Here is a 19,789-nt window from a genome sequence, read left to right on the forward strand (position 1 = left end):
TCTTCTGTTTTACTCTTACAGTTCAATGCCATGCACATTTGCCTCTTGTACTCGATGAATATCCTCAGATCCTTCCCTCTAATTAAATCCATATCACAGTCCTCTGCTTGTCCATGCAAGTGAATTTCATTTCCTTCATTATGTAGGGATATCCTGAGCTGTTGAAAGTAAAATGTGATAGGGTTGAAGTGTGTCATTCAGTCTACCCCCAATATGACATCCCATCCTTCCAATTCCATCACCTTTAAATCGAATCCAAAACTATGTTGGTTGATTTTCCATTGCACATTAGGGCAGATAGCATTGCTGGTCACAATGGTTCCATTTCCCATAATGACAGAGAATGGCTGCTTAACCCATTTGTAATCAATATCCATCCCAATTACCATTTCACTGTTAATATAACTGTCTGAGCTTCCAGTATCTACCAGTATAAAAACCTTCTCCCCGTCTAGGATGCCTGTCAGTGTAATTGTTTTCCTTCTCAGAGATTCAGACAATGCATGTAAGAACAGTTCCATAGTTTGTCCTGGATTTCCTGTCTGTTCATCCTGCTCACCTATTGCATATTCAAAGGCAGCATCCTCCTCATCCTCTAGTAGCATACAATTCACATGTCCTAACTTACACTAGTGGCCTATGCTGTATTTTTCACCACTCTTGAAACATAGTCCTTTATTTCTCCTGAATTGCAGTTCTTGTGCTGAGATCTTTTCCAGTTCTTTAGTGTCATCCTGCACTCTGTTACTGAACCTAGGAGTCTTAAGAGCATTATTGACAGGGACCTTATAGATGTTGCTGCCTACAGCTAAGGTATTTCCCCTTGAAAATCCAAATCTATTCTCCCCAGACTGTTTGGAGTTTTTATTCTGCACTTTGAGCGAGTACTCTTGCCACTGAAATAGCTCAAAGGCCTCAGTCAATGTAGCAGGTTGCAACATTCTAATCATAGGTTTGATCTCTTCTTTTAAGCCACTAATGAAGCTAGAAATGAAGTAGTTCTCATCCAAATTCCTGTTCTGAATCAGTATCAATGGTTTCAACTCCTCAAATTCTTCCTGATATTCTTCTACACTATCTTCCTGTTGTAATTTGTTAAATTCTTCTACCACATCCTTGCAAATACTGTCTGTGAATCTTTTGCATAACAGATCTCCAAATTCTGTCCAACTCAATCCAGGTTTTTCAAGTTTTATACCTTGGAACCACTTATCAGCCTTTCCATCTAGGTACATCTCTATTATTTCAACCTTCTGATTATCTAGAATTTGATAGTTCATAAAGTATTTATCACATTTGCGCAACCACTCCCTAGGATTTTCCCCAGTAAACAGCTGCAAGTCTATCTTAAGTGGATTAGGAAGCTGATACTTACCCCAATCTCTTTTGCAGGTATTCTGTTGTTCTCCTTCAGGTTGCAATCTCTGATGAGCTGGAGGTGTAGGAAGAATTGGCGTCTGATCCACCGTAATTCTTTCCTCTCTATCCGCGACCTTGTCCTTTGCAGGAGTCATCCTTTACAGAAGTGCGTTGAACTTCTGATCCAAGGATTTGCTGAAATTCTACTCCATTCCTGTCAACAGATTCTCCATTCTCTTATTGTTTTCTTCCAATTCCAATTTCAGATTGTTCTTAAGCTGTTGTTGCTCTGATTGATAGGAGAGCAGAGATTCCATCAATTCTTGGAGCTTGACTTCTTGCCTTTTTACTTGTTCTTCCAATGATCTGAATCTCGTACCTTCCGTCATAGAATCTGCTCGTACTCCAAGGATCTATGCTCTGATTACCAATTGTTATGCTCTGAGGTAGAAATCATAGAATTTGATAGGTAGATAGTTGAAGATTAAGAGAGAAAGAATGAGAGAGAGAGAAAGAGAGAGGAAGCAGACGAGAGAGAGTTTGAAGAGAGAGAGAATTGAGAGGGAAACAACTGAATCTGTTATTGCTTAGCTGGCTGGACATCCGTGGGCCCCACCTTATTACATTCAGTGACTAAGCCACTAACCGCCCTAACTATCATTTGAATGCTATTAATTGGAACGACATCGTTCTATAACCAATTCCCCCAAATTGCTGACCCAATTTCCTAAATTCTGACCCAATTACCCGAGGCCTAACATCGAGCTTGGTTCGAGTTAAACTCGAGTATAGCTCGGCAGTCAAATACTCCGTTCAACTCAGCTCGATTAACAGCTCTACACACATGTATCCTATTGATCAATTCACTAAATTCAATTTGCGTGTTTGGATAGAAGATTATTTGAGAAATTTATTTAAAATAATTACTGTAATACTTTTCGCAATGTAATGTATGTGAAATAAAAAAATAAATTGAAATGATGCAAGCAAAATTTTTTTTTTTCAAATCATTCGCATCCAAATTGTTTAGGATGTATTATTTGTGATAATACTTGATTTTATTATTCTTATCATTCATCTATTCATCCTAATTTGCTTTATCCTTTAAATACCATAACATGATAACATATGATAAAAGTCACATATAATACTCGTTTATTTGCCAAGTACTAGCACTTTCTTTAGAGTATCAGCCAAAAAATTTTTGAAAAGAAAAGAAAGAAAGAGCTACATCTCCACGAGCAGGCAGCCCAGGCAATCAATCAGCTTCGCAACCATTGGGAAAACCACAGAAAAAGGCCCAAGCATATCAGAAAATGTTCTCGGGTCCAGTTGAAAACTAGTACTAGCTCAACAAACTCCTCCCTGTCCTATAATTTGTCTATGCAAAATGAGATGCAAGATGACCAAACCAATTAAACAAGAAAACTTTTTGGATAATATACAAGCAAATCTCAGCAGACAAACTTTGATATAGTAAGAAGAAAAAAATGACATCCAGCCACCAAATATCTAATTTCCATTTCATGGCCAGTCCAGATCTGTTGTGGTAGCTCACATTCTCCAGCATCAAAGTTAATCAATCATCCAACCCTCCCTGAAGTAAATCATATCGAAGGCATGTACACATACTATGCTCATTAGTAAAGCTTCAAGCATTTATCCTTCTGAGTTCAACTCCAATCTTTGCATTAGCAATACTTCCTCCCTTGGTCGCTATAATTTAGAGACAAGTTTGAGCAACCATAAGCAGAATACAAAACTGGAAAAGGTATTCATTGAACCAAAGCAGAATAAAAGAAGGAAAAGAATCCTTATAACTAGTACTACTAACAATAGAAGCTTTGGCTTGGGCCTGCGATTAATAAACAGATTTTATTTGTCCTCTACTTGCAGTTAAACGTTCTTCCCTATTAAATATCTCAGCTCAGTCATCCTACATAAATAAATGAATCGTTATGATGGGTGCAATCCAAAACTTTAAGCAGCTGGATACCTAAAAGGCCTCTTAAACAAGACACAAAGAATGTCAAAGAGCAAAATAAAATATTATTCTCTACATGCTACTATCAAATTTGCTTATCAGCATCAAACTTAAGCAGTCACTAAAAGCAACAGTAGGCAAAGAGCAGATATTGGGTCAATACAGACAATGGTACTACAGCACGTTCTAACACTGCGGTAAACTTTGCATTTAGATCATCGTCAATATCGGATCAGTGAATGTTTCGTTGTCAAAATTGCCCAACTGCCAGCTCCAGTATGTTTGCTTCCATAATATCTGTATGTTCTGAAAACAACAAGTATTCGAAAGTAAAAGGACAACTGTCAACGAAAGGACACATGTCAAGTCATTAGCACAACATAGCAATTTTATGAAGCTTAGATAAGTTAAAATACGAGTACGCTTATGCTAAATACAAGTCATTAGCACTCAGGCAAAGAATACTCAAATAAGTGGCTCTCCAGTTTAGTGAAAGAAAGTGAATTCCACAGTATGAGGACTCTCATCCGCAACTCCAGCTTATGTGTCACTTAATTTGATTACTTTCCAACTGCCAAGTGAACAATGTCTGCATATGAAGATAAATTAAGTTGCAATTCAACAACCCCACATGCCAATTACGTGGACAAGCAATCATATATAAAGTAAGCATCTATAAAGTGATTCAAACGGCCAATGTAAACCTTCGAGAAAGTTGAAAATTAGGAATAAAAATTTGAGAAACTGCGGAGAGAGGAATGATTAAAGTGTACAATCCATGAATAGCATTGAAAACAGGCAAGTAGCCACTCTTTCATCTGATAGTGATGAGATAGCTTCAACACATCGTCCCTTATCACCCTGCAAGTATTAAATCATCAAATCTCTAGAATATGCGAAAAAATTGCTCCTCCAAGGACTGTTGATAAACTTTTTGAAAACTAAAATGGACAGATACTGACAATAAGATCAGCTGCGAATCTACATCATGTACCTTTGGATGATTACACATTAGGAGCAAAAAAGCAGCGGAATATGCAGAGGTCCCAAATGGAGCCAATTAAGGATAAGATGCCCCTTCACCATCATTTAGACTTCTATTACCCATTTTTTTAGCAAACTTATCAATTATCTTAAAAAGAGAGGGATCGTTTCCACTATCTTTAAATCAATCTTGTAAAATGGAAAAAGCAGACAAATGCAGTGAGAATCTTTTCCTATCCATTTCATCAAAATATACCACTGCATCATTAAATTTGCCAGCCTTAAGAAGTCCTTGAACAATAATATTACATGCAATTTGATCTGGAGTGCAACCATTTTCTTCCATTTTCTTAATAAACACTTTGGCTTCCTATAGTAAACCTTCTGAAAAGAGGCCATTTTTCATCATGCAATATGTTGTAACATTAGGATCTAATCCTTTAGAAGAGAGACTATAGAAAAGATGTCGGGCACTGTCAAACTTCCCACATTTGCATAATCCATCAAAGACGATGTTGTACATTGCTATCTGACAATCTACTCCATCAACTTCCATCCTGTGCAAAAATTGAAGTGCTTTCTCAACACGTGAGTTCTTGCATAAACCGTCCAATAACACACAGTAAGTGTAAAAATCAAGCTTTATGCCAGCAGCTCGCATCTCATTGAAAACTTCAATTGCTGTAAGATACCTCCGCACACTGAATAAACTCTGCAGGACAGTGTTATAGGTAACAAAATTCGGTGTTAAGCCTTTCCGTGGAATCTCTTGGAAGAGACTCATGGCTGCTTCTACTTTCATTTTCTTCATATAGCCATTGATCAATATACTATGGCTTTGAACATCAGGATTAAGGCCGCTAGCAGCCATTTTATCCAAATTATCTTTGCTTCATCCATTCGGCCTCGTAAACAATACCCATCCATCAATGCGCTATATGTAGCATTATCAGGGTTCTAATTTTGCTCAATCATGATTTCCAGTACCTCCTCTGAACCTACTAAACTGTCCTTCCTTACATAGTGCATCAATCAGAATATTAAAAGTAATAACATCAGGAACAATATTATAACCCTTCATCTCAGTAAAGAGATTTTCAACGTCATTCCATTTACTTAAATTGCACAGACCCCGGACCAAACAATTGTAAGTGATGACATTGGGGGCAATTATTTTCTCAATCATCTCGTGTAACAGGGAGAGAGCTTGATCCACCATTTTATCCCTGCACAACCCGTCGATAATAGTGTTGTAAGCAGCTGTATAAGGCCTGCATTTTCCTCCTTTTTCCATGAATCTAAGGACTTGAATAGCCATGCTAGTGTTCCCAGCCTTAGAAAGCCCATCTATCACAGACCCATACATAATTTTATCGGGTACACAAAGCTTTTCATATATTATTTTCTTGAACAATCCTTGTGCCTCATGAATTTTGTGTTCCCGAAAGAGTCCTTTGAGCAGAGTGGACAAAATACCTCGCTTCAAGAAGCCACCCAATATAGAAAACCCAAAATCCACTTTACCCAAGAAGCAGTAACAGTTAATCACAATATTAAGTGTGTATTCATCAAGTGGAATGCATCCCAACTCAGCCGCATCTCTGTAAAGAAAAGAACCACCAAATATTGCTTCATCTTAACAATACGACCCGGCAGTATATTGAAATGAACAACACTAGGCAGAGGTCTCATCCGAGCCATCTGCTTGTAAAAGCCCAGAGCTTTATCAAGATTGCTGACACTATCGATATTACTCCTCAATCCCCAAGACATGGAACGAACACTACTGTCAGATTTAGGGTGATGACTACTAACTGTACTACCAGTACTATAGGCATGAGAAGCAGCAGAACTAGAAGCTGATTGTGGGTTTTGAATAAGGGTGGAGTTTCTTGGAGAAAGAAATGAAAGAGTAGCAGTACCTCCTGCCCCTGATTTGTGGCGGAGATGAGCATCACAGACGACTGAGAATGGCCTTTTCTTCTTCTTCTTGATGGTCTTCCCGTCCGAGTTCAGCTACAAAGATTCTATCTTTTGTGACGAGATTTCTATCATTGGTAGCATGTTGACAATATTACCTTTTTAAAAATCCAATAGCAATTAACAAAACTATATGACTTTTTTTTTAATCCTGTAGCAATAAAATGTAGGGAACTTTTGGTGTTACGATTACCTAGCAATCTAGCATATTAGAAGCACATCAAATGGGCATTAGAAGCAAATGTGGCTTATTTGGATTTTCTTTCGCTTTTGAAATCCTGATGATTGTTGCCTTCTTGCTGTAATCAATAATATTAATTCTTTATATTAAATGGGTTATTATCACTTTACCCCTTTCAATTATATCACTACTATCAATTTACCCCTTAACATTATCTTTTAATCACTTTACCCCCATAAGTAATTCAACTCAACATGTTAAGAAATTTTGGATAAAAATACGCTTTTATTTTATAGGTTAGATTAAAGTGATACAATCACTTTAGTTTGTAACATTATTTTCTAGGCGTTTTAATTCATCGTTAATCTAACTAGTATGGTAAAAAAAATTTTAAATATATTTACCCTTTTTATATATAATTAAAAATAAAAAAGTTGGAATGATTATTATTCTTTTTTTTTACTTTAATAGATCAAAAACATAAAAATAAAAGGTTTTCTCAAATTTCTTTTTTTCACATTTATTAATACTAGGAAAAGAAAAAGAGATAGGAAAGAATGAGACAAAAAATTAGATTTTGCAAAAAAAGAAAATAAAGAAAAGTATAACATTATTGTATTACTTTAAGATTGTCGAGATTAGGATTGAAATTTGATGGTAAACAAAAAATTTGAAATAATTTTAAAATAATAAAAGTATTTAATTCTTTTTTATTTGTAATTTTTAAAAAAAGAATTGAGCTGTCTCTCTCCCTCTCCCCCTCTCCATCTTTTATTTTTTCCACTATTAATAAAATTACCAAGAAGAAAGAAATTAATACTTTGACTTTTTTTCTTGATACTAAAAAGGAGAAGAGTCATTTTAAATTTATTATTATTTTTATTATGCAAAGAGGAGGGTATTTTCTTCTAAAGTTTTTTAACTTGTTAAGTTGGTTTAATGGTATGATAAATTACCTAAAAAATAAATATAAGGGGTAAATTGATAATGAGACTATATTTTATGGGGGTAAAGTGATAATAATTTTAAGGGTTAAACATGTCTTTTCACTTTAATTAACAAACTCCGTTAAATTTGACCGTTAGTCTTGGGAGTAAAGTGACTAAAAGATAACGTTAAGGGAGTAAAGTGATAATAACCCTATTAAATGAATTGGTGAATTATAAGAGTGCCTTTTAATATTAGAACTTATTATGATTTGCTACAATATCTTTTACTAATTTTGCTCTTTAAGTTGCTCCTTTTGCCATTGAACTTGTGTTTCTTGTTTTGTCTTGATAATCTTAGATTTGGAGTATTAATCATCGCAAATTTGTAAAATTATTTATCTGCTGCAACTTCTCTTTATTGTACTTACATCTCTTCCAATTTGCCTTTTGCCTATTAGGTTTATTTTATTCTTAATTGCTGCTCTACTATTTATATACAAAATAACGAAAGGGTACAAATCAAATTGATTTATTATCCCTTCTCGTCTATGAATTTTTTATTAAGAGGTGACAATGTTACAAAAGTTGTCAATAAAAGAGAGGTAAGAGAAATTTTTGAAATTATAAGGATATTAAATGATATTAAGGCAAACCTCAGAAGAGGTTTGTGAAATTACCCCAATAATCAATAAGTGAAGCAAAAGAAGCATATGCATAGTGCCTCGTTATGGCTTTAGTAAGAGAAAATTATTCGAAACGTTTCTCATATTTTGTAAAATGATTTTTTTTGTCCCTTATTTTAAAAGTATATTTTTACGTCCCTTACAAATTTATATTGATCAAATTTGATCCCTACCTAGGTTTTCGACTAATTTTTTGTCGGAATCCACCACGTGCCTTGCAAGTGATCATTTTTTAAGGACAAAATTGTCAAATCAATTTTATATAATTCGATTTATTGGCCTTCATATTTCACAAAATGAATATTTTTATCCCTGACATTTTACAAAAATGAATTGTTTTGTCTCTCATATTTCATAAAATGAATTTTTTCATCTCTCATATTTTTTAAAATGAATGTTTTCATCCCTCATTGATCATGTGTGTAATAGTTTTTTTTTTAAACCCATTTATATATCTATTTGATTTCACTTGAACAGTAAGAATAATGTGTAATATATCTTTATTTAATTTCACGTAAACTGCCTAATCTTAGTTATACACATTTTATTCAATATATATATAGGGGTTTAAAACTAATAATTTTGTTTTAAACCCATGTATATATCTATATGATTTCACCATGTGAACTTATTTAATATTTGTGATATTTTTCTTTTGGTGATAATTTATTTATTGAGTTGTATACTAAGACCATCTAATTAATCGGTCATAACTCGAATTCTATGGTCGTGCCAATAAATTACAATTTAAATATGAAGCTTTCACTCGTCACTTTTAAGACCAACAGTTAATTTACTTGTTTATGATTGCCTTAAAATTTGAAAATATCTATTACTTACTCTTTTTTTGTCATACTTTTCCTTTGTTTAATTTTTCTGTCCAGATTTAATTCGATATAAACACTCAATAATATTTAAAATTAAATGTCTTCCTTGTTTTCAATTTTCAAGTAAAGGGAAATGAATATGAGTGAAGAACCAACAAATTTTTAAAATTTATATATATTTGATTTCACCTAAGCAGTACAAAGTAGCATGTAATATGTCTCTAATTTCGTTAGGTGAAATCAAATAGAGACATATTACATACTATTCGTACTATTCAAGTGAAGTCAAATAGATATGTACATGGGTTTTAAAAAGAAACTATTTGCACACATGATCAATGAGGAATAAGAAAAATCTATTTTGAAAAATGTGAATGATGAAAAGAATTCATTTAGTAAAATATAAGGGACTAAACAATTCATTTTATGAAATGTGAGGGATAATAAATCGAATTATGTAAAATTGGATTTGATAATTTCGCCTTTAAAAAATTATCACGGACAAGGCATGTGGTAGATTTCTATCAAAAACTAGTTTGAAACCTAGATAGAAACCAAATTTGACTAATGTAAACTTGTAAGGGACATAAAATTACACTTTTAAAAGTAAGAGACGAAAAAAATCATTTCAAAATGTTAGAAACGTTTTAAACGATTTTCCCTTTTAGTAATTTGCCTTTCATCAATACAAGTTGCAATAAAAGTTTGTTACGGAAAACAGTACTAGTAATACATGTTAGTGTGCAAAAAGCAGTTTAGCCCTGAATTTTTGGAGAAATAACACTTTATTACCATGAATCTTGAAGATATGCACTTTACCACCAATGAAAGCCGATCAAATGTTTAGAAAAGTTGCTCTACCCAAACTACTTGTACAATGACATTGTTGTGCTTAATTATTGTTAAAAATACTTATTTGGATTGCTATTTTTAAGAATTTTTAATGAAAAATATACTGTAGTAATATGATGTATGTGAGTTAAAAAAGTAATTGGAAAATATCTTCACGAAAAATGTAAAAAATTTTCTGCAAAAACTCACAATCCAAACAAGTGTAAATTGCCATTTAGCATTATAAAAGGATTCAATCACTCTAGTTCTAATGTACTTTAATAAAAGTTATACTTAAACATAGAAAAAAAAGGCTTTTTTTAAAATGTAACCAATCATCTCGATGAATGACAAAAAATAATAGTAATTTCAGTTTGGACTGAATTTGCTAATTTTTTAAGGCAATTTTTATTAGTCAAATGAAAATAACATTCCAAGTAAAACCTCAGCACTCTAATTTTCTTTTATATTACTAAAATTGATAAAGATACCCCTAGTGTCGGTTACAAAACAATATGCTTTTCTTTCTATCCCTAACTTCTCACCAGTTCTACTCCTTTCATATCTACCAACCACTTCAATCACTTCCGTTAGTGCAAATCTATGCCCAATTTCCTAATCCTAGCATCCAAAACTACCCTACTCCCCCCGAAACCCAAAAAAAAACCCCCACAAAACAATATTCACTTTAATCCTTGGTTGATACGTGTGCCACTACTATTAAAATTTAGAAACTCCCTAGCGAAGGTGATGTTCTTTTCTCTATATTTGCTACAGAGCCAATGTGTGTACTTTTTCAAAAAAAAAAAAAAATTTTATGTAGGACTAAGTGCATTACATTCTATTGCAAAAGTTTAGTGCTTAATTAATTTGTTCAATTTTACTTTTGTTTAATTTCTTATATAATTACAGTGCTGTCTTTAGGAGATTAATATAATTGTGGAACTTGGATGTGGTTCTTTTTAGAAGTTAATGGTGGATTATTTAAAGAGAGATTAATAAAATTGTTGTACCTGAATTTGGCTCTTTTTAGGATGTTTTACCGGTAAAAAAGTTGCCTTTGTTGAATTCATGGAATCCTCAATTTCATAGCGCTATATCATGAATTTCAGTCTTATACGAGGGATAGAGGATGTTTGAGCATTATTAGGTGATAGTAAAGGTTGTCCCAACAGTGAAATTGCACCAGGAAATTCCCGTCTTCGGAGTCCAATGGGTGGAGGTGGGGAGTGGATGAGGGGAAATTGCACCGGTAACTTTTTGGTTTTGATTTTTACTTCTGAAAAGGAGTCCCAACAGTGAAGTACCAGAAATGCCCCCGCATAAGTGCTCAATTAGACGTTGAATTGCAATTACAAGGTGGCGCCGCCGCGGAACTCCTCAATTGGAACCGATAAATAAGTATATGGTTTAAATTGGCCAAAAAAATTATATAAGTACTAAATTGACAGTAAAAAAAAGTATAGGGACTAAATTGACCATTTTCCCTTCTAAATAGCTAGAATAAACATATAAATATGGTCCTAAGCACATTATCAAAGTGAAGAAGATAAAGTAAAAAACTATAGGCTACATTTCGATAAGATAATTTGTCAATTTAATTCATCAATTATAAAGTTATAAAATTATCTCCGCCCTCATCAATAATTTTTTGTTGAAAAAAAAAAGTTAAATGATCTAACTTTCCAAGAGTTCACAACATGATGATGGACTGATAGTGTCTCGCAAACACTTGGATAGACACAATCTACGTAGATCTAATGATTCAAAATGTGTTACACCATCTCACCAATTCAAGTGTTGAAGATGTAGCAAAATTTGAGCCACTAAGTTTACAAGATTGAATCCACCCAATTTTTTGCCATTGAAGCAGGACACGATTAAGGCCCTGTTTGATAATTCAATTCAACACTTAAAGGTTAATACATTCAGATCTTAACATATTCAGATCATTTAATAACCAAAAACTGAACATTTAAATTAATTAAGTGGTACTAAATTTTTTAGATAAAACTTGTTCATAAAATTAAGCGATAAACTATTCACTTATCACTAAATGTAATATGCATTCAGATGTATTAGATTTAATACTTAACACAATTCAATAACTTAATGGATTCAGACTTTAAATTTCAAATTTCAGATTTCAGTTATCAGATTTCAATTTTATCAAATGCACCCTAAGTAATACACACATAACTGATTTCTCAAGAACTAACTTCCTAAAATATAAATAGTTTTTCTTATCTTAGATTAAGAACTGAAATACATAATACAAAATATAACTATCTGGTTTTTTCATCACTGGTTGTTTAAATAATTAATTAATAGGGTACTAAGTTTAAAAAATAAAAAAAGATTTTAGCAGATGGATGGTGCATGTTGCATATGAGATTCCAGAATCCAACTTCAAGTGAACCAGCCCTAGATCCTCGTTAAACATTATAACATCCTTTTCTAAAGGGAGAACAAAACCATGTATTACAGGTTCTTTAATTTTGCTTCCTGCTTTTTAGGGTTTGCAATTTAGATTTTTTTTGGGTCATAAAATGTACAATGAGCTCACAAAGTTATACTAATGAAACTTTTTGAAAACACGGTACTCCAATGAAGCAACAAAAAATGTTTATGGAGATAACCTACCTTGGGTCATGGCACAATGACTGGCTTGTCAAGAAGTAAGACAAACATTGTGCCAACGGCAGTATGATCAAGAAGGAATATAATCAAGCAGAATCATTGCAGATCATTAACAAGCATGTCAATGTCCTAGACAAGTGATCATCCACCAACTCAGGTTTAACTGAATTGATGTTTGTGCAGGTATGCAGATTCAGCACATTAACATCAAAGTGTTAGATGGTTAAGAAGACGCCCAAAGAGTACCAACCATTAATGGTATTTGATATATCACAGCTATAGAAGCATCATTCATCCATTCCAACAAGAGACTTTCAACAAATTTCGAGTATTATATATTAAACGCCACATAATACGACCAAAATCTCTTCCGAGATTAATGACTTTTTTATAACTTTTATTTTGGTGAATTTTTACATGTGTATTTTCAAAATATAAAACCAATTTTCTTGAAAATAAATTCAATAAATATCCTCAAAATACTTGACAAATATTTTTTCTATTAGTTGCACACATATTAGTGTGTGCCTTGAATATTAATACATATTACTACATAAAATGTCAACATTGTATATGTAAATTTGTATTAATTCATAATTATAAAAAATATATATTATATATAATTAAGTATTTAATTATGAGTTTAAACCAATCCTGATTTAACCTCAAACCTCATATAATAGTATGAGTTGAGTTTGAACTTTATTAATATGAGCTCGAAAGCCCAAATCCCGAAAATTCATATAACTACTTGTGAACCGAGTTTGGATTTGCTGAATCTCGACTCAAAAAGCGTGGTTGACATCCCTAGTTATCTCCTTCTCAATCATCTCATATAGCAAGGCAAGAGCTTGATCCATCATTTTATCCTCGCACAGACCGTTGATGATGGAGTTGTACACTATCACATTAGGTTTACATCTTCCTCCTTTTTCCATGACAACTCAATGGCCTTGCCAGTCTTCCCCCACCTTACACAGCCCACCTATCATTACTCTATATAACTTCATTGCGTTTGCATAGATTATCACATATCATCTTCTTAAACAAATTTTTTGCTTGTGCAACCCTATTTCATGACATACTCATCAACCAAAACGCCCAAGAAGCAAATATGATAGTACAGGGAAATAGCAGATGAATAATGCTTCATCTTAGCAATACGGTTCAGCAGGTTACTTATTGAAATGAATAACAGAAGGCAAAGGCCTGGTTTGGACCATCCCATTCTACAATCTCAGAGCATCTTCCAATTTATTGACACCATCAATGAAATTCCGAAACCAAGAATCAAATTTTGGAAAGTTCAAGGAGCAATCATTATCGGTAGGACTAATAGCGGTTGTGGTTGCAGCAGAGTGGAAAACCAACGGGGGCCTTGGGGACGGAAATGCAAGAGGAGTAGAAATAGTAGTACGTGATGCTGCTGCTTCTGTTTTAAAATACGTGGGAATAGAAGAAACTACAAAAGAGAAAGACAGCGACCAATTTGTTTGGACAGCTGATTATCTCTCCAAATATATTTGCTTACATCATCATTACAATTTCCAATACACCTTTTTATCTTCCAATTATCTTTTTATCTCACATACGTCACATCACAAAAAGTGCTATCGTAAAAATATCTCAAATAACTTACAATCCAAACAAACTAGGTTCTTCTTCGTATCGCCATCATCATCTTCTCTGAACTTGCAATGACGTGTCTGTTTTCGTACTTGAGGTTTTTCTCTTTTGCTCGGTTAGCATATGACATTCCGTTTGGTTAGCAATGAAGTCCTTTAGGAAGTATGATGAAGATTGCAGACCTTCCTTTTCTTTTTTTTTTCTTTTTTTTTGACGGGAAATATTAATCATAAGCTACTTTTTATTAATTGCACTCCCGTCATTTATTTTATAAATTTATCATATAGCCCAATAAATAAAAATCATATGATACCATTGGTAATGAAAATGTGATTAACAAAAAAAGAGAGTGTAATTAACATTTCCATTTATTGACGCATATCATTAATTCAATAGATACTACAAGTACATTTTTATCTGTTTTATGTTACTGTCATCAAAAGATATGTAAGATGATAAACTCCAAATCATTCATGAGATAAAATAGTTTGTCTTACTCTTTGATATTTGTGCAAAATTTTTGATTCGACGCATAGTATTTATCACATGATTGTTGCAATTTAGTGCTATAATTCATTATTCATAAAAATTCCAGAAAGTACAAAAATTAGTCTCAAGAAGCACATTTAAGTTTTTATTTCGATGGAAAATAGTATCCAAAAGTTTTAAGTAACAACTTTTGAACAATAATTAAATTTGCTTTTAGAGGAAATTCAAATTTGGAAAGGAAAAGATTACCTTGACCATTTCAACATTTTAATTAGGACTTTAATTGTTTCATCATAATGATAAGGACCAATTATATACTCTAAAGTAGTTTTAAAAAAAGCAATGTAACAAAAAAGTGAAAAATGAAATTAGAGGAAAAATACGGAATAGTGGTATTCTAATGAATAATTATTTGTTATTTGGTCAAGTATATTGACCGTTTTAGAATAACGCAATATCGTATGGATAATCAATTTCGTAGAATACTAAGTAGGATTCCTGTTTGGATTATACATTATGTACTTGCAACTACTATTTTATTTTAGTTCACCACTATAATTTGTCACATTGCCTTCTCATAAAATCTCAACCTCATTTAGCCAGCAGTTAGGCTAAGTGCATTTAAATTCCCACTGCCTAAATACTATGTAGTTTTAGAATAACACAACCTCATTTAGTAGTCAATTTCGTGAGAATACTATGTAAGATCCCCGTTTGGATTGTGCATTCTGTACTTGCAACTATTATTTTATTTTAGTTCACCACCATAATTTGTCACACCAGTTTTTTATAAAATTTCAACCTCACTTAGCTAGCAGTTATGCTAAGTTAAATTTAAATTCCCACTGCCTAAATAGTTATTAAAAAAAGGGAATTCATTTCTCACGACTTGAGTACATTTAATACAAAGAAGTGGTCACTCATTGGCATACCAAGCCTAGACCAATTAGGCATACCCATACATGATGGAAACAAGTAAAGTAGTGACATTTAAAATGCAACTGCACTGAATATATTAACCTTATTTGCATCACACTAAAATTAAAACACAACAGTCACAAATTTCATCCTACTACTTTCGCCTCGCACTCCGATAGGCATTCCACATTCCATTTGCCATTTCATATCATTCATTGACCTTTTCTTAGGAGGCAGTTTGGGGTTGATTTTCTGGCATTGGTGGGACCCCATCTTCTTCCTCGACCTCCATCTCTTGTTCATGATCGTTAAAATGTCATCCTCCGACAATTTATTTCGTATAAAATTGTGTAGAGTGCAGCAGACTATGACCAAATTTATTTGTGTACTCATATAAAAATTGGGTACAAAACCGCATAAGATGGTGAATCTTCTTTTTAGCACCCAAAAGCATCTCTCAATTACGTTTTGAAGCGATAAATACTAACTATTGAAAAGTTGCTATGGGGAGGAAAACCCACGTCAGCCCTATGCAGGTTATTGAGGTGTTTCAAGATACGATGCTAGAAATTCAAGAATGTTTCTATATGTTGAGTCCACCAAGTAGTATTTCCCTGTGAACACAAGTATTATAGGGCCAGAAAAAAAAGCATAATTACTTTAGACCTCATTTACTCACATACTGCATTTGCACAGGATATTGAGAAAAAAATCAAGTGCACCTGGTGGAGGATTGAAATATGTGTAGGTCTTGTTAGTACTCCATCCAAGACACATGCATTGCGGCTACTCCCTTCCCAACTAACATAAATATATGAAAATTGCATATCAAAATCACAAATGACTAATACATTTTGAATTACTTACTCACACCTATTCATGTATGCCACTTGCTCTCTAAGTGAAGGATGTGATGGAACGTGCGTACCTTCTATTGCATATATAGCGTTTTATAAATTTGATATACGAGTTAGTTGTTAAGTATATAATTGCATATATGTGCAACTACACCTAAAATATATTCTTGCTCTATCCGATAGTAATATTGTATATTATTTGTATAAATTATTGTAAAATTAAACTACCACAAACCACTCAACGAATCTCCTATCTGTGTAAATTTTTGGATGAACCTCGTTCCGACGTATTAGATGAATAAGATGTTTCCCTAACTCATAAAATCCACAAAGCACCTCATGAATGTTCCTGCATATAGTCTCCAGGGAATGATGGAATCACTCTACAAGGCAATGCATATGATGATTGTGATTTAACATAACTAAGGTCATGTACACTGTTTGTTCTGTGAGAATTCTTTTTTTGAAGATTTTGCAGGACATATTCCCCGCTCATAAGAATGTCACATAAGCGTATGAAAGAATCCACTGTGATCCCAAGTTCTCAAGTACTCTTGCTAGATGGCTGCGTATCACTTGCACGTAATCTCTTCCTTGTAGCATGCTGTTTCTGCACTGTAGCAGCAATATATATCCGAAAACTCATTCAACCAAAGGGTTGAATAGTATAATCGTTGCCATCCGAAGAAAAATCGCAGGGCCCAACATTGATTGATAAACTAGGTGTGAAGTTTGGGAGTTTAGGATAGAAAAGAAAAGAAGGGAAAGCTTAGGTTATGTATGGATATTAGTATTCTAATGAATAATTATTTGTTTCCGGTCAAAGGTATTGACCGAAAATAAAATAACGCAATCTCATTTGAATAGTTAATTTTGGGAGAATATTAAGTAGGATTCATGTTTGGATTGTATATTCTCTACTTGGAAGTATTGATTTATTTTAGTTGACCAATATAAATTAGACATCCTCACCATATAAGATTATTTGGACCCGGCAAGTTGGCAACAATTATGCTAAGTTCATATAATTGACAATGATTCAATTATGAGACTAAAAAAAAGATTGATGGACTACATTCTCAACATGAAAAAAAGAAATATTGGATTAAGGCTCACCAAGCCTACACCAATTAAAGCAAACCCATATAATAAGCGTACAGAATTTAATTAGTTGACTCAAATAAGCGTACACATAAGAGGCTCATAATTACCGATACTTGACTACTGAAATTATAACATTGTTATCACTTATTGATTCCTAGCCACTTCGTCTCTGATAGGCATTCCACATTCCATTTGCCAGTTCATCCCTCATTTCATGCCATTCATTGATGTCTTATTGAGAGGCTGATAGGGGTTGAATTTCTGGTATTGGTGGCACCTCACCGTCTTCCTCGACCTCCATCTCTTGTTCATGGTCATTGAAGATGTCATCTTCCGGCAATTTATTGCAGATAAAATTGTGTAGAGTGCAACAGGCTATGACTACATTTATTTGCGTGGTCATATAAAAATTGGGTACAGGCCCGCGAAGGATGCTGAACCTCCTTTTTAGTTCCCCAAAGCATCTTTCAATTACGTTTCGAAGGGATGAATACCGATTATTGAAAAGTTGTCGTGGTGAGGAAAATCCCCATCGTCCCTGTGCAAGTTGTCGAGGTGTTCCACGATACGGAGCAAGAAATCCGGGAATGTTTCTGTATGCAGAGTCAACGAGATAGTATTTTCCTAATATCGATAAAAAAAATTGGTGGTCAAAAAATTTCATCCTAGTAGACTACTTTTATAATTATAGTATTTATTGTCATATTTAATTGATAACATCTAGAGTGCACCTGTTGGAGGCATAGGAAAATGTGTTAGCCCTGTTAGTGCTCCATTCAAGACACGTGCATCGTGTGCACTCCCTTCCCTACTAGCATAAATATATGAAAAGCACATATCAAAATCACAAATTGCTAAAACGTTTTGAGTTGCTTGCCCATGCCTATTCATATATGCCACTTGCTCTCCAGATGGAGGATGTGCTGGAACATGCGTCCCATCCATTGCACCTACAGCGTTCTATACATTTAAAATATGGGTTACTTCGCATGTAAAAAATATTTTAAATATGTGAAATAAAGCTATTTGAAAGAAATTTCTTGCATTATATTAGTAGAATTAAAGTACCATGAACCAATTAGCGAATCGCCGATCCGTGTAAATTTTTGGATGGATCTCGTTCTGATTTCTAGGACAAATGAGATGTTGCCCTAACTCACAGATCCCCCACAGCACCTCATGAATATTCCTGCATATGGCCTCCGGGGAGTGCTGGAATCGCTCAACCAAGCAACGCATACGATGATTGTGACTTAACATAACTAAGGTCATACATACTGCCTCTTCTATACGGACCCTTTTGTGCGGGTTTTGCGGTACATATCCCCCGCTCACTAAAATTTCACATAAACGCATGAAAGAATCCACGGTGATTCTGCAGTTTTCAAGCACTCTTGTTGGATGGCCATGGATAATTTCTTGTACATAAGCTCGACCCGATAGGGCCCTATTTCTACATGGTAAAGGCATGATATATCCAGTTGCTCTTTTCGCCACGGGATTGGAGAGTATAACCGTTGCCTACTGGATTAGTTGCCAATCCTCGTCATCATCATCGTAATATATATTCGATGATGAGGGCCGAGTATTCCAACTATTATCCATTGGAGCGTGTGTCACAATCTCGCACACTAAACTTAGAGCAATTTGGATCAATCAAATATACAAATTAAAAGGGTCAACTTATAACAAAAAATATTTTGTACAAATAAAATTCTCTACTTAATACATTATACGTCATTAGTGGATTCTTCACATCCTATAACATTTTGTTTAATAAACTCAAATAATGCCAAATATTTTTTATTCTTATCCTAATATTATATGATGCATTGTGTCTACAAAAAATAACCTTAGAATAAAGACGAACCAAAAGGCAATGCAAAATTGTGCTGGCCAGAAGGGAAAGCAGCCAAGAAAAATTGCTAGGAGTTGTCTTTACAAAGGCTTTAGGAAGTATTGATTGAACATATAATTTTTTTGCACATTTTGGTGGTATAAACACAATTAACTCTCCTTTTCTTGGTTACTACCATTTTTTTTTTGTTTAAGTCTAGTGATAAAATACTAAGCAATTATCTAAGTTTTCAATTGGCTACATAATTCATTGCACACCCTAATGAACAAATATCAATGAATTTCACAATTCCATACAATGAATAACGGATACAATCGGCTAGATTTTGTAAATTGACTACCAACTTCTTTAAAGTAGTTCAATAACATGTAGTATTAAATAACGCACCTTATATTAATTAATACTTACATAACATTATGAAATAATGCACCTAGAACACTTGTATATTTTTTATAACACAACTGATGGAAAATATTTTTCCCCTTTTTGCCAAATAATAAAAGAATGACAGTGTATGTTCCAGCTGCAACTTTTGTTGC

The 19,789-nt window shown here is 33.6% G+C and overlaps 1 long non-coding RNA gene across 1 annotated transcript; it reads right to left on the reverse strand.

The window, feature by feature from the left end:
- Window positions 1–2,755: 2,755 nt before the first annotated feature.
- Window positions 2,756–6,378, reverse strand: LOC140008542 (uncharacterized). Its single transcript, XR_011815968.1, has 2 exons — window positions 6,250–6,378; window positions 2,756–5,928 (listed from the first exon to the last, which is right to left on the reverse strand). It is a non-coding gene; the product is annotated as an uncharacterized lncRNA (long non-coding RNA).
- Window positions 6,379–19,789: the final 13,411 nt, after the last annotated feature.

This window comes from Coffea arabica, chromosome 6c, assembly GCF_036785885.1.
Source record: "Coffea arabica cultivar ET-39 chromosome 6c, Coffea Arabica ET-39 HiFi, whole genome shotgun sequence".
Classification (NCBI taxonomy): Eukaryota; Viridiplantae; Streptophyta; class Magnoliopsida; order Gentianales; family Rubiaceae; genus Coffea; species Coffea arabica.